This window comes from Pogonomyrmex barbatus, unplaced genomic scaffold (assembly GCF_055798465.1).
Source record: "Pogonomyrmex barbatus isolate J1 unplaced genomic scaffold, ASM5579846v1 scaffold5, whole genome shotgun sequence".
NCBI lineage: Eukaryota > Metazoa > Arthropoda > Insecta > Hymenoptera > Formicidae > Pogonomyrmex > Pogonomyrmex barbatus.
The window spans coordinates 3,701,712-3,715,867 of NW_028297149.1; the positions used below are offsets into that span (position 1 = coordinate 3,701,712).

Here is a 14,156-nt window from a genome sequence, read left to right on the forward strand (position 1 = left end):
AAAAAATAAAAAAGATTTTTTTAAACTTTTTTTTTAATTTCCCCCACTACTCCATATCTATATTTTTGAAATTTAATTTTGAAATTTTTTAATGACTAAATTAAAGATTATTTTTATACGAATTCAACCATATATGATAAACTTATTTTCCGAAATATCATTTTTGAGTAATAATTATAAATCTCTACATGTACATACTATTCGTACTTGTCCATGCGCTTGATTCTTCGCGCTGAACGAATTTCGTTTCATACTGCACTGATTACGCGAGAGAGCAAATCAATACAGTACATTGAATATTGAAATAAGAGTTGTATAATAATAATAATAATAGTAATAACAATATTATAAGTAATAATAAAATAGCAGTGAGTTTATTAAATCAGTCTAATATTTTAAAATCAGTCTAATATTTTAACGATATGTTAACGTATATACTGAATACATTAGACAATTAAAAACAAATTATTATATGATTAAAGAAAACAAATTATCGTATTTACGAAACATCGTTTATTTAACTTTGATTATAGAGCAGCTAATTGCAGCTAATTACTTAAGGTTTAGTTTTTCTCTTATTATATACATGAGTAATAAAAAAAGACCTGTAATATTTCAAAAGCTTGAGCTTCTTCATATTTCATTATACCTAACTTTATGATTTTTGTACATGTTTTTGAATTAATTTTTGTACATTTTTCTCAAATATTATTTTCCAGATATTTTACCGATTGAGGACTTTTTAAGCAACTTAACTTGTAGAATATTAAATGTTAATACTTTTATTTTATTTTATTTATATTTTAGAGTACAAATAAATAATGTATATTTTTGATAAACTGTAATATAATTAAGCCATGATAATTTTATAAGCATTATCTTTACAAGTAATGAATTGCAGTATCAATATTTACGGTTCATATGATTGCAAAGATGATGATCGTGAAAGAAATGCGTTACAAAAAGATTTTTTGCACCATGCGCAAATAATTAGACACTTCATCATAGATTGATTTTGACTGTTTTTTAAAACAGAAATCTACAGAAGTATCAAATTCAAGTGTTTTATATTCTAAATAATCGCTTTTGTACTATGCATATTTGAATCAGTTCATAAATTTTGATGATGAAAATTGATTATTCGGATGATATATCGGATTAACGATTGTAATTTTAAAATAGCGTTTCTTAAATGAAGCTTTATTTCAAGATCTAGAAGCATGACGATATCTGAAAAATAAATGACGATGTCTGATAAAATTCTTCCACAAATGGAAGCCATATACATTTAACGGTTGTATTCTTCCAGTTGTTCCAACTGGTTAGTTAATAAAAGTATACATAGTTAACAAAACAACATCTTCTGCATATTCTGGTCTACTTCTTTGAATTATATCAGAACAATGACCAATCCATGAATCTAATAATAAAACTGATTTTGATCCAATATTTGAGAAATATACTTCTTTTAACCAAATTTCAAAGTGATGAGATAATAGTTTCTCAGATTTCGATGCCATTAGATGCGAAGATATTGTTTCCTGTAAATATTGTCTCTTGTACTCTTGGACCTAATGTCCTATTAGTTTCTCTTAATACTATAAAAAGAAGAGAAAAACAATCTACCATCAGCTGAAATAATAGGCTGTATTGTGTAACTATGTGTAATTGCAGATATTGCATTACAAATTCTACTTTAGCTCTATCTTCACAAATCGATCAATCCCATACATCACAATAGTATGTAATTATTATTATACTAGGTCTTATTCTTTTAAACAGTGAAATTCTATCACTTGGGTTTTATTTTTTAAGAATAGTTGTAAATAATTTACATACTTTGGCGCCAATTGATATCAAATCTTTCGTACAGATAGTATACATGATATTATTTAAATAATATCAGATTGATACATATTATTTAAATTAAGTCAGGTAATGCAATTTCATACATCATTTTTTTTTTTTAAATCAGAACTACTGTCATTTCAGTTTTAGAATAAGAAGACTTTAATGAGAATATAAAGATACGTACTTGGATTTTATTCTTTAAAAGCAAGTATATTGAACCTTCGAAATAATGTAAGTATAATTTGGCGCTATTTTTTTTATATGAAATTTTTTTTATACAAATACAATTTTTTATACATATTATTAAAAGTGAATATTATATATTACTTGAACATCAGTAAGATTACGTAATTTTATAATATAATATAATATTTGAATTGAAATAAAAAAGACTCTTAGGTGTGTAACGATACACCAGAATCACTCCTCTCTCCATAACTAAATTAAATTTTATAACGACGTAAAATTGTATTTCATGCCCCCGATCGACCATCCGTTAGGGTACCGACACGGCGATCCCACCGTCGAATAATTCGCGTCAATCAACGGACGCAACAGTTAAAATTCGAATAGTGCGAATTTATGAATGACACCTGAATCACGATAGTCCGCGCGTTAGTTGGACCGCCGCTGGCCCCGCTATCGACCGCGCCAAATATATTCATGAAATCGCCGAGCCAATGATTTTCATAATTACCATAAAACGGTCTCGCTTTCCCGCACGGATAGCGGTTAGTCGATTACCGGGGAGCAGGGATGTTGGAGACAAAATTTTGGTGTAAAGATTCGAGTTAGATTATAGGCGAAATTATATTATAATAATAGTTTATTGAAATAAAAAGAAATAACACTATATAGTATCGGATGGGAATGCACAAATAACCAAAAGGAACGCGAATAAAATGGACCGTGAACGGGCAAGACGGTGATCGGCGCGTGTTTATAGTTTTTACGCAGATGAAGTATCGCTCCGGCAGTCGGCGCGATACTGGTATCGCTGCGCGTAACTCGGTGACGCGGGGTGCGCGCAGCGGGCGGCGGTGTCGCACGTGTGGTCGCGGACCTTTAAATCTTCGGGCGATTTAAATCGCGTGTTAGAAACGCGGACGTTGTCTGTGTCGCGAGGGTGGAATTTCCGCGAGAGGATTTCTAATCGGAGAACAGGAGTGCCCGTTCTCTGCCGAGTGTACTCAGCTGATGGGAGATATGCCTCGTTTGTATGAAAAATGCCGAGTGAACTCGGCCAGCCGGGGAGAGTCCCGGCTGTGGCGGAAGGCATCGGTGTCTGTGTTCGGCCGATCGGGGTGTACCCCGATGCTCGGAATCGGTCGGATGGAAGTACGATTGTATCGGGGGGGCACCCCGATACGGTGGTGGAATTCGGAAACGGCGGAGTCGGATCGAGCGGACTCGCTGCGCTGGGGAGGGCCCCAACAGATCTCAGGCTTTCTACCAAAATCAGTTCGGATACTTGCTTTCCTCGAGACGTGCTCTTAGAAGATGAGTGCGGAACAAGATGATTTTCTGTGGAGAATGATTTCGCCTTTTTATACCTGAGATCGACCTTAGTATTTTTCGGTCGGATCGGTCGGATTGGTCGATCTCGGGAGTAGCATCCCTCTCCACAGGAGCGGAGAAAAAAGATTGGATATAATTGATTTTTTGGGATGATAAGGAATCGGAGCGAGGATGTGGAAGAGTAGGAAGAGGAGTTCGGTGGTGATGTAACGGCGCGGCGCGGGGTCGGTTACGCGCTTGTAGACGCGATCGTGGCGCGGTGTGGGACGCTCGTTCGCTTGCGTAGCATGGTGTTGATGCGGCGCGGGACGCATTCGCGCTTGCTGATACGGCGCGTAGTGCGGTGCGGGGCGCTCTAGCGCTTGCTGGCGTGACATATGGCGCGGCGCGGGGGGGAATACCGAGAAAATATTCGTATTTTCGCGACATTCCTTCGCTATTCTCCGACGCTTCGAAGTTTTCGCTAATTTATATAAGATTAAAAGAAGTGTAAACGCCTTTTGCGGTCACTGCCGCACTCCGCCTGTTGGTCGGTCGGAGGAAAATCGGAAGGGGCGCTCCGTTACAACCAGCAAAGAATCCAATGCTGATTTCGGTAAATACTTCTGAATCTAAAGGCGATCCTAGGATGCTTCCTAGCAAGCCTAAGAGCTCCTGGCAGATCGCTCCCGTCTCTGAAGCATGAGATTATTCTCAAGTTAAGGCGCTTCTTAACTTGGTCCCTCAGGTAGGTCTTGTGTGCAACTTCTATCGCTGTTGGTAACAGAGCGGGGAGCTTCGAGCCGCAGCAAATTCTAAGTCCCGATTCTAGCCCGAAAATCCGTCCAAAAAAAACTGTTACGAGACGATACGTTTAACAGACGAATAGCTGTTCGACCACGCGACAAACACCACGCATTTCGTGACCCTGTGTACTGTCTCACACGGCGCGCTTACAAACGTGACGCGCCGAATTCATAAAAGAACCGCGAATCGAAAACTGTTATACGATTCCTGGAATCCGCGAATGATTTCTAAGAACAGCAAATATGATTCCGAGATTAAAATCTATGTCACACCGAGTTTTGTAAATATTGTAAATAACAGTCAAAAGGAAGTTTGTAATCACCAATCAGTAGTTGTAAATAGTATCCAATCTTTTATAAATATATACATATTAACATCCAAACGCTTCTATATTTTATTTTTCACTCTTTCATCCTGATGATTTGACTGAAGCAATCCCGCAACCGTGAGAGCGAGTCACGAACCGAACTGACCCGACGCGTAATTTTAGATGCAAAGATATGTACTTGAGCTTTATTTTTATTTTTTTAGAAAGCTATAATTGATGCCACTAATTGATAATAAAATTTTAAAAGAAAATAAAAAAAAATAACTGTTATCACTTGGGTTAAAAGAAAAAGTTTTTATACTTATCATTTGGGTTTTATTTTTTAAAAGCAGTTATATATTGAATTTTCGAGAAAATGTAACATTAATTTGGCGCCACGATAACAAGTAGTCAAAGCTAATTAAATAACAGGATGCTTAAATGATTTGATCTGGCGAAATAACCTACGAAATGATACAAAAGCCCAAATTTATAAAACAATTATCAGACCAATTATGACATATGCTGCAGAGACGAGATATGGCGAGGACAAGGCAACTATTGCAGACTAAAAAAATGAGAATTCTAAGACGGATATCGGGAAAAACGTTGAGAGATAGAGAAAGAAACGAAAAACATTAGGCAAGCACGCAATGTGGAAAACATCAATGATTGGATGCTACAAAAGAAGGAATGGAATCAGCATATAAGTCGAATGACGGAAGATAGACGGTTCGAATCACTAGAGATAAATCACTGAACAGCAGATGTAATATAAGCCGACCAAGGAAAAGATGGAGTGATTGTCTAAAGCCGGAGGGGAGGCGAAAATCGATGGAACAGGTGCTAGCCTATAGAAGACAGAAAAAAAGGAGAAGAAGAACTTGGCGTTTTCTTGGCGTGGACTTTTTTGATACTAAATCTTTTATACAAATGGTATATATTATTAATGTGGTGTTGAGGATAAGGACAGAAATGTTCGAGGCATGTTTATCTCGAAGCTTTCCAACTGACGACTCTCGTCGCCTTACAAGTTAACACACACACAAATACACACGCACATTCATACGCGCCAACACACCTTGGCTGTCGCGGCCACATACACTACACTCCTCTCCGTTAAGTTTGTTTACATGATTTTTTTTCTTTTACAATCTTGTTACAATGTTTTTCGTATGCAATCTCGGCGATCTGCGCAACGGTATTTTCGGGGCGACTCTGTTTTCGATTTCGTTTCCCCGTATTTATCGTTTCCTGTATTTCCTGCCTTTGCCGCGCTAGCGCGTACTAGCTGATCGACGTGCCGCTTGACTACTTCGCCCTAGCCTCCGCCGTATATGTTACGGGTCCCAACTTCTGATCGATCGTAGCTTCGGTCGATTGCGCATTGCGATTAAAATTTCTTGCCCATACTTCTTCTTCTCTCGCAAAACTTGCCTTTCTCTCTCTTTTTGCATTTCGTATTTGTCTCATCACCGTTTGTTCTTGTCGTTTGTTTATATCAGGTCGCATTAGATCAAATTTTGTTCGAAGTTGTCTGCCTAGCATTAATTTTGCAGGTGTTTCTCTCGTCGTGCAATGTTGGGTCGACCTATATTCCATTAGAAATGAATCTACCACTTTTTGTGCCGTTTTCCTATTTTTTAGCATAATTTTGAGTTTTCTTTTAAATGATTTTACTAGATTTTCTCTTGCTCCATTTGATACTGGGGGAGTGTTTTATGGTCGACTGTATATGTTTAATCTCTGCTTTACTTAAAAACTTTTGGAAGTCGCTCATAAATTGCGATCTGTTGTCGCTGACTATTTGAATCGGAAGTCCGTGCCTCGCAAATGTTTGCCGGAACGCATTTATGATTTTTTTCGCGGTTGTCGATTTCATCACAAGAATCTCGAGCCATTTTGTCCTCGCATCTAACAGTAGAAAATTATGACCTTTGTACGATCCGAAGAAGTCGGTATGTACTCTTTCCCACGGTTTCTGTGGCCAGTTCCACGGGTGTAGCTTCTGGCGGGTTGTCACGGAATTCCGCGCAGTCGCGACAATTTCTCGTTAATTCCTCTATTTACTTATCTAGTTGTGGCACGATAATAAATGTGTACACATTAACATTGAACATCATAATGTTATATGGCACTGAAAAGTGTCAATTGTTATTAATTGCGAACAGAGAGTTCCAGTGTGATAATTAAAAAATGGACGCTAAAAAGTACCATTTTCTTTTCCTTCTTCAGGAAAAATAATAGATGATCCCTTGTAGATCCTTGAGTATTCTCCTAGTGTCTTCTTGGTCTCAATAGTGACATCCTCACTATGTACCTAAAACTGTAAATGAAAATTTATAACATTACAGCTAAATTATCAAGAAATTATACAGATTATACAAATAATAATGATGGCATGTAGAAAAATTAAAGCAATAAGACTTAAACAATAAATTAATCGATTTATCATAATCGAATATTCTCAATAAATTTATATTATGATTGATCGATTTACTTATTATTAAATCTTACGATTACAACCGTTACAATCTTTTTATATGCTTACGGCTCTACGAAAGAAAGATAAAGTTGCTGCATACAATACTTATTCATCCATTCATCGATTCCGCATTTTCATCCTGTGGCTCGTCGCTCTATAGATTACGGTCGGCAATTCTTACATTGGCTATCCGCATTAGCCCCGCATGTTTTATTTCTATATTTCTTCTTAGCTGTCCGAAGAGCTTCTCGCATGTGCGTTTGGAATTCCAAGCGCGTCGCTCTATCGAAATACCAATTACTTACAGCTTTTGAAAAAGAAACATAATTGTGCAAAAATTATTTTGCAAAAACTTGCTATCAATAAAGATGTGTAAAGAAATTATTGTACCGTAGATTGCCATAATAAGGCGGGAGTTATAAAGTAGTCGTTGTGAGTTTCGTAGCCCTCCTTCACGGCCGAACCAAGTGAATAAAGGTGTTATAGCATCCGTAAGCCCTTCCTTCAAGCAGAGATTAAGTGTTTCTTTTAAATTAAAGCCACCGACATAACGGAAATAATTCACTTAAATAATCAAAGTATTAAGAATTGAACATGTTATACAAAAATCATAAAGAACGCATAATTTTTTTCTTCAAGAACAATATATTATAATAAACATGGGCTAATAAACGAGCAAATTTCAAGTATAATTATTAGGTGTACAAAAAAGTTCTGAACTTTAGATTTCATACAACCGAAATAACAATTTAAATTTTATATATCTTCCCGTCCTTTTGCGGTTTTAAAGCGTTGACATTTGGCCTTCTAAAATGCCATATGGTTTGGCGTTTGATGCACATAACCTCAAAAATCAGTAATGTTCACGATGGCAATAACAAAAGAGTATATTCGATTTTTCATCCACTTCGCGTTTCATCTGAAGAAAAATGCTGCTAAAGCCACTGCAATGATTTGTGCTGCATATGGAGAGAACGCTGTAAATCATACTACATGTAAAAGATGGTATCAAAAATTTCGCCAAGGAGATTTCAGTCTTGAAGATGAACCGCATGCTGGACGCCCTCAAAAGATTGAAACGGACGAATTGCAAGCACTGCTGGATATAAACTCTGCGCAAACTGAAAAGGAGCTTGGCGGAACAGCTTGGCGTTACGCAGCAAACCATTTCCGTTTACATACGAATGGGAAAGGTTCAAAAGAAAAGCAGATAGGTTCCGAAGACAACAAAAATCGTCGGCGTGACACTACACTCACTTTGCTTTCAAAGTTCCGGAAAAAAGATTTTCTGCACAAAATTATTACAGGCGATGAAAAGTGGATTCTTTATGATAATCCTAAACGTAGAAAATCATGGGTTGACCCTGGTTAACCTTCGACATCGACGCCAAAGCCCAATATCCACGCCAAGAAGGTTTTGTTCTATATCTGATGGGATTGGAAAGGTGTGTTGTATTACAAGTTGTTACAACCGGATGAAACAATCACGGCAGACCGCTACCAACAACAATTGACCAATTTGAGCGATGCATTAGAAGAAAAGAGGCCATTTACTGGCCAAGGACGTCGTAAAGTGAGTCTTGCTTCATGACAATGCTCAACCACATGTTGCGAAAGCGACTCAGGACCATATCTTTAGGCTGGGAACTTCTCCCGCACGCGGCGTATAGCCCAGACATGGCGCCTTTCGATTACTACCTATTCCGGTCACTGCATCATTTGGCTGATACATATTTCGTGAGATTTGAAGAGATACGAAAATGCATTGATGACTTTATCGCTTCGAAGCCGGTGAGCTTCTATTGTCAAGGAATTCGTAAGCTACCCGAAAGATAGCTAAAGGTCGTTGATGCAAACAGGGAATATTTCGCTGATTAATATTTTTTTGTTTATTTTTGAATAAAGATTGAATTTTACAAAAAAAAGCTCAGAACTTTTTTGTACATCTAATATAAATAATATATTTGTACGACATTTTTTCGTTTATTGGCCTATGTTATATTACTATATTATTCTTGTAAATACGAGCCAGCTAATTTATTGATTCTTCTGTCAACTTACTATTTCGAAATAATCATTTTCATTGATATTTTCAAATATATCCATTTCTGCCAAAGATGAAATGGAAAGGATGATTGGTTTACGAATTATGCGACCTCGATTTTGAATTATTTTTAAAATATTTTTTAGTAGGGTGTTTGTTTTTCTATAAATGTAACGTTAAAAAGATTATTATTATACTCGTAGAAGTATTTCAATAAGTACGATACGATATATTTGATACTTCATCTCTGTCTCGATACAATTCAAATGCTCGTGTACTCTCCTGAAAATATCAATTGACATTAACAAGTGATGGATTTCTTCGGATGGCTTCTATCGAATCTATTTTTCTAAAAATAGACGGATCTATTTTTCTAAAAATACATTTTTTTTCATTCCTATCACAGATAAATATGATATACAAATTTATTGGTTGTCCAAGTCCATTGAAATCCCAGACTGCCAATTCTCAGGATGAATTAATCCTGACTGCTGGGAGGAAAGATAAAAGTTTTCCTGTCCCATAGATCTTGTATCCTGAAACTCAGAAATTGTATTTCTACAAGTTGCTCTTTTTTGCGCTGTATCAATAACAGTATCATTATGAAGTGTGCATGATTGAATGTTTATATTCGATTGATTGTCCCTGTGTGATTGAATACTCGCGTGGGAGTGAACACTTGTATGTGATTTAATATTTGGTTGGAAATGAATGCCTGTACGAGGTTGAATGTTCTCGTGTGATTGAACATGTGAGCCAATGCTTGTATGAGGTTGGTGTGGTTGAATATTCGAGTGGGAGTGAACGCTTATATGAGATTGATCGTTCGTATATGGCTGAAGAATCATATACGATTGAACGTTTGTGTGTGGTTCAATATTCGTTTGTATTTCGTCGTGTGCATGCGATAATAAATATGTTTGCGTGCGAAGTGTTGTGTTATTATGAAATGAATTTAAAATTTGATCCGAATTGGTATCCTCTTGCAGAATATTTCTAATATCGTCAATATCATTCTCTATTTCTGCAATCGTGATTGCAGTCGTTCTCTATTTCGAAGCTTCGCCCGAAGAAGTGATCTTATATCGTAATGGTTTTATGATATTGCGCTTTGGCCGTTCCATCTTTATCTGTAAATACAAAAAATTAAGAAATTGTACAATGTGATTAAAAAATTTTAAGAAAGAATTAAGAAATTGTACATTATGATATGTACAATAGATGTAGTTTATATCGCAGGTGAATGTTACGAAACGATTTTCTTAAAAACCATTTTAATTCTAATAAAAAGTATAAATATTTATCAATTATTATCAATTAAAAATTTCAAAAGATAAGTGAAATTATCAACAATATTACGATATATATTATTATCTATCTCTCGGAGAATTAATAAAATATATCTTACGCTCTATAACATATATATGCAGCACGCGCGATATATATAATAAGTTGATAACATTTCAGGGAAACCAATAATAAGTTGAGCATTAGACTATTATGTAATTAATATAATCATAAGAAGAAAATGCCATTTCTCTATTAAAGCGGATCTTGTTTAATAAAATTTCAATATTCATTATTAAATATATATTTTCAATTTTATATAATTGCCGATACGGATTGTCGGACTTGAAAACGCAATCGTAGATTGAAATTAGAATTAATATGTATCTCACATTAAATTGATTATGATATTACAAGCATATTAAAAAATTATACAGAACGTAGTTATATATAATTGAACAAATATGTATATTTAAAATAATGAATATTGACATTTTATGAAGCACCAAAATCCGCTTTTGGAGAAATGGCATTTTCTTCTTATGATCGCAGGAAAAATATTTAATGCAATAATTTTTACCTGTAGAACGCATTGTCTTTTCTTATTTTACATATTCTTTCAAAGACCATGTAACACTATCAGGAGACACGGTAATGTCTCGGGTGTCAAGTCAACCGAGAATACTGCCGTGTGACTTTAGCGAGTCGTCGAGGTTCGAGCATCTGAAATTATCGAATCTCAATAACGGCTATACTGATCAAGTTCTAAGTAGGCTTGATCAGTATAGCCGATAGCTTGAATCCGACTTGCATAATAAAAGTATTTTTATTTTTCTGCTACGTGCCCTACAAGCAGAGATATTGCTACACAAAGTCTGATTTGGAAATTTTTACTTTAAAAAACGTCATTATCGTCGGCTGCAACGTGTGTCACGACATGTCATTATTAATCTTATCGACCTAACGGATTATCAAACTGAAGTCAGGGTTATTGTAGAATCTAGCGAATCAATGTTCGCTGGGTCCTGCAGTGACCCTGATTTATCGGCCTAATTTATCCGCTGGGTCGATAAAATTGATTGATGTAAACACGGTAGTGTTTTTAGTTAGACTTCTCGGGTATCAATATAATAATAAATACGCGTATATTAAAATTAAAAAGGAAACATTAGCAGTATTAATAAATTGCATACTACTATTATTCTTTTTCTGCACGTCCGAGTGGTGGCCAACGATGTTGACGTTCGCGGCGAATTTGACAATTTGTAATAATTTCGGAGTGTAACTCATGTTTGTGTTTATACTTTGCAGGTAAGTTCTATTTTTCATTTTATCAGAGAACAAAGATATTATTCTATATTCAATCTTATCTACATACTCTTATTATGTCACTCTAGAAAAATCAGTTCCAAAGCGAATAAAAATGAAAATTTGTCAATTAAAAAAATAACATATCTAGAGAACTATACATACATTATAATTTTGAATTATATTTCTAATCAACTATTTATTATTAGACAATTACATATACATATATATATATATGTATATATAATTGCAAAATTTACAAAGAATTTAAAGATTGATATTTGATAATTTCCAACTTATATTGATCTTAAACTATTTAATAACAATATATATATGTGTGTATATATACACATTGTTTGATCGGATGATTATTTTGCATGGATGATTATTTAAGTTTATTATTTCTTCCAATATATATATATAGAATATATGAAATAATAAGATTACATGTTTATTTATTAGGTATATATATATATATACACTATAAAATTACCTTTTTTTTAAAAAAAGGTAAAAAAAGGGTGTCAAGTATAGTGGAATACTTCAAAATGTCTGATATCACTATAAAATTACCTTTTTTTTAAAAAAAGATAAAAAAAGGGTGTCAAGTATAGTGGATATTGCCAACTCAAATGATTGTGAAAAATTTATATAAAAGATTTGATATCAATAATTGGCGCCAAGTTATAGTCTTACAAACATGAAGCTACAAGTCCATTTTAGTCAAATTATATATTTCAATCGTATAAAAGATTTGATAAACCACTGTTTTAAAAAAATAAAACTCAAGTAGTAGTTTCTTTAATTTAAAAATAATAAAAACTAAATTATATGTATATCTTTCTATCCATTAAAAACTTCTTTTTCTAATCCAAGTGATAATAATTATTTAGCTTTAAAATATTTTTATATCACAAAATTGCTTTACTCAATTTACGTTTGGGTTAGAAAAAGAAGTTTTTAATGGATAGAAAGATATACATATAATTTGGTTTTTATTATTTTTAAATTAAAGAAACTACTATTTGAGTTTTATTTTTTTAAAACAGTGGTTTATCAAATCTTTTATACGATTGAAATATATAATTTGACTAAAATGGACTTGTAGCTTCATGTTTGTAAGACTATAACTTGGCGCCAATTATTGATATCAAATCTTTTATATAAATTTTTCACAATCATTTGAGTTGGCAATATCCACTATACTTGACATCCTTTTTTTATCTTTTTTTAAAAAAAAGGTAATTTTATAGTGATATCAGACATTTTGAAGTATTCCACTATACTTGACACCCTTTTTTTACCTTTTTTTAAAAAAAAGGTAATTTTATAGTGTGTGTATATATATATATATATATATACCTAATAAATAATAATGTTATACTCGAAGCCTGACGATGAAATATTGTATATAGTGATTATAAAAAGGTATTACAATTGTATGATAAAGGAAGTATTAATAAAATTGATGAGGAATAAATGCAATAGACATTACTTGTACAAGAAATTGAAATTGTACAAAAATTATTTACAACGAGTGAATTTTTAAATTTCTTAGACAGTAAAAAGAAGATGCAACACAATGTACTAGAGGATATTAGCACGTTATTTAATAACAAATACATTCGGTAATTCTTTTAAAAAATAGAGAAAACGAAAAACGAAAAACGTTATAAAGCACAAAAGACATAAAAAAGGAAGAAATTTCGAATTCCACTGAATTCCTATGAAAAAAAATACAAATAGAATATTAAAACACAGATCTTATATCTTTTCACTATGTGTAATAACAATTATTAGATATCGACACTTTTCCGGATGATTTTCTTCATCGCTACTACTTGTTCATCAATGTAAAGTCCCAAAGAGACATTCTGTAGCATTTCGCAGAAACTTCCTCCAAACGAACATAGAAAAGATCACTACTTAACATGGAACATTTGTATATTTGGAAAACAGAAGATAAAATGCCGATATCATAAAAATCATTAATGTCTATAAATTTTGTTGTTAAAAAATACAAATTATTCTCCATAATAATATCCAAGATGATACAGATGGATCCATCGTGTAATAGGCAACAATTATCGCGCGTATCTGTATTTAATAATATTCCGTTAAATGTGATCTTACAATATTGAGAACCAACATTACTATGTCATACAGAGACACGAATAGAAGAATCAGTCGTAATTATCGTTTGTTTCGTGACTATCTATCTCTGCCATTCTATTAAAAAATTGTTGAAGAGATAAACCTGGCGTTCTGCAATATTTTCTGAAGATTGACATATTATTTTCGTATGGGAAAACAGAAAAGAAATCTAAACTACTAAGCAATTTTACATCGTTTGTGAGATGGTAATTATATACAGTAAGATATTTTATATATATATATATATAAAATATCTTATATATATATATATATATATATATATATGTATATATTATGCTAATATATATATATATATATATATATATATATATTAGGTGTACAAAAAAGTTCTGAGCTTTAGATTTCATACAACCGAAATAACAATTTAAATTTTATATATCTTCCCGCCCTTTTGC

The 14,156-nt window shown here is 33.6% G+C and overlaps 1 pseudogene across 1 annotated transcript in view; it reads right to left on the reverse strand.

Moving 5' to 3' along the window:
• Positions 1-3,435: 3,435 nt before the first annotated feature.
• The window catches only part of LOC105422362 (uncharacterized), a 63,857-nt pseudogene continuing 53,136 nt past the window's right edge, over positions 3,436-14,156 (reverse strand). The window contains exons 4-10 of the transcript XR_016140415.1: positions 9,420-10,121; positions 9,232-9,323; positions 9,005-9,153; positions 7,338-7,511; positions 7,048-7,254; positions 6,677-6,788; positions 3,436-6,599 (exon numbers count right to left, since the gene is read on the reverse strand). The product of XR_016140415.1 is annotated as an uncharacterized LOC105422362 (transcript). The remainder of the gene's footprint in view (positions 6,600-6,676; positions 6,789-7,047; positions 7,255-7,337; positions 7,512-9,004; positions 9,154-9,231; positions 9,324-9,419; positions 10,122-14,156) is intronic.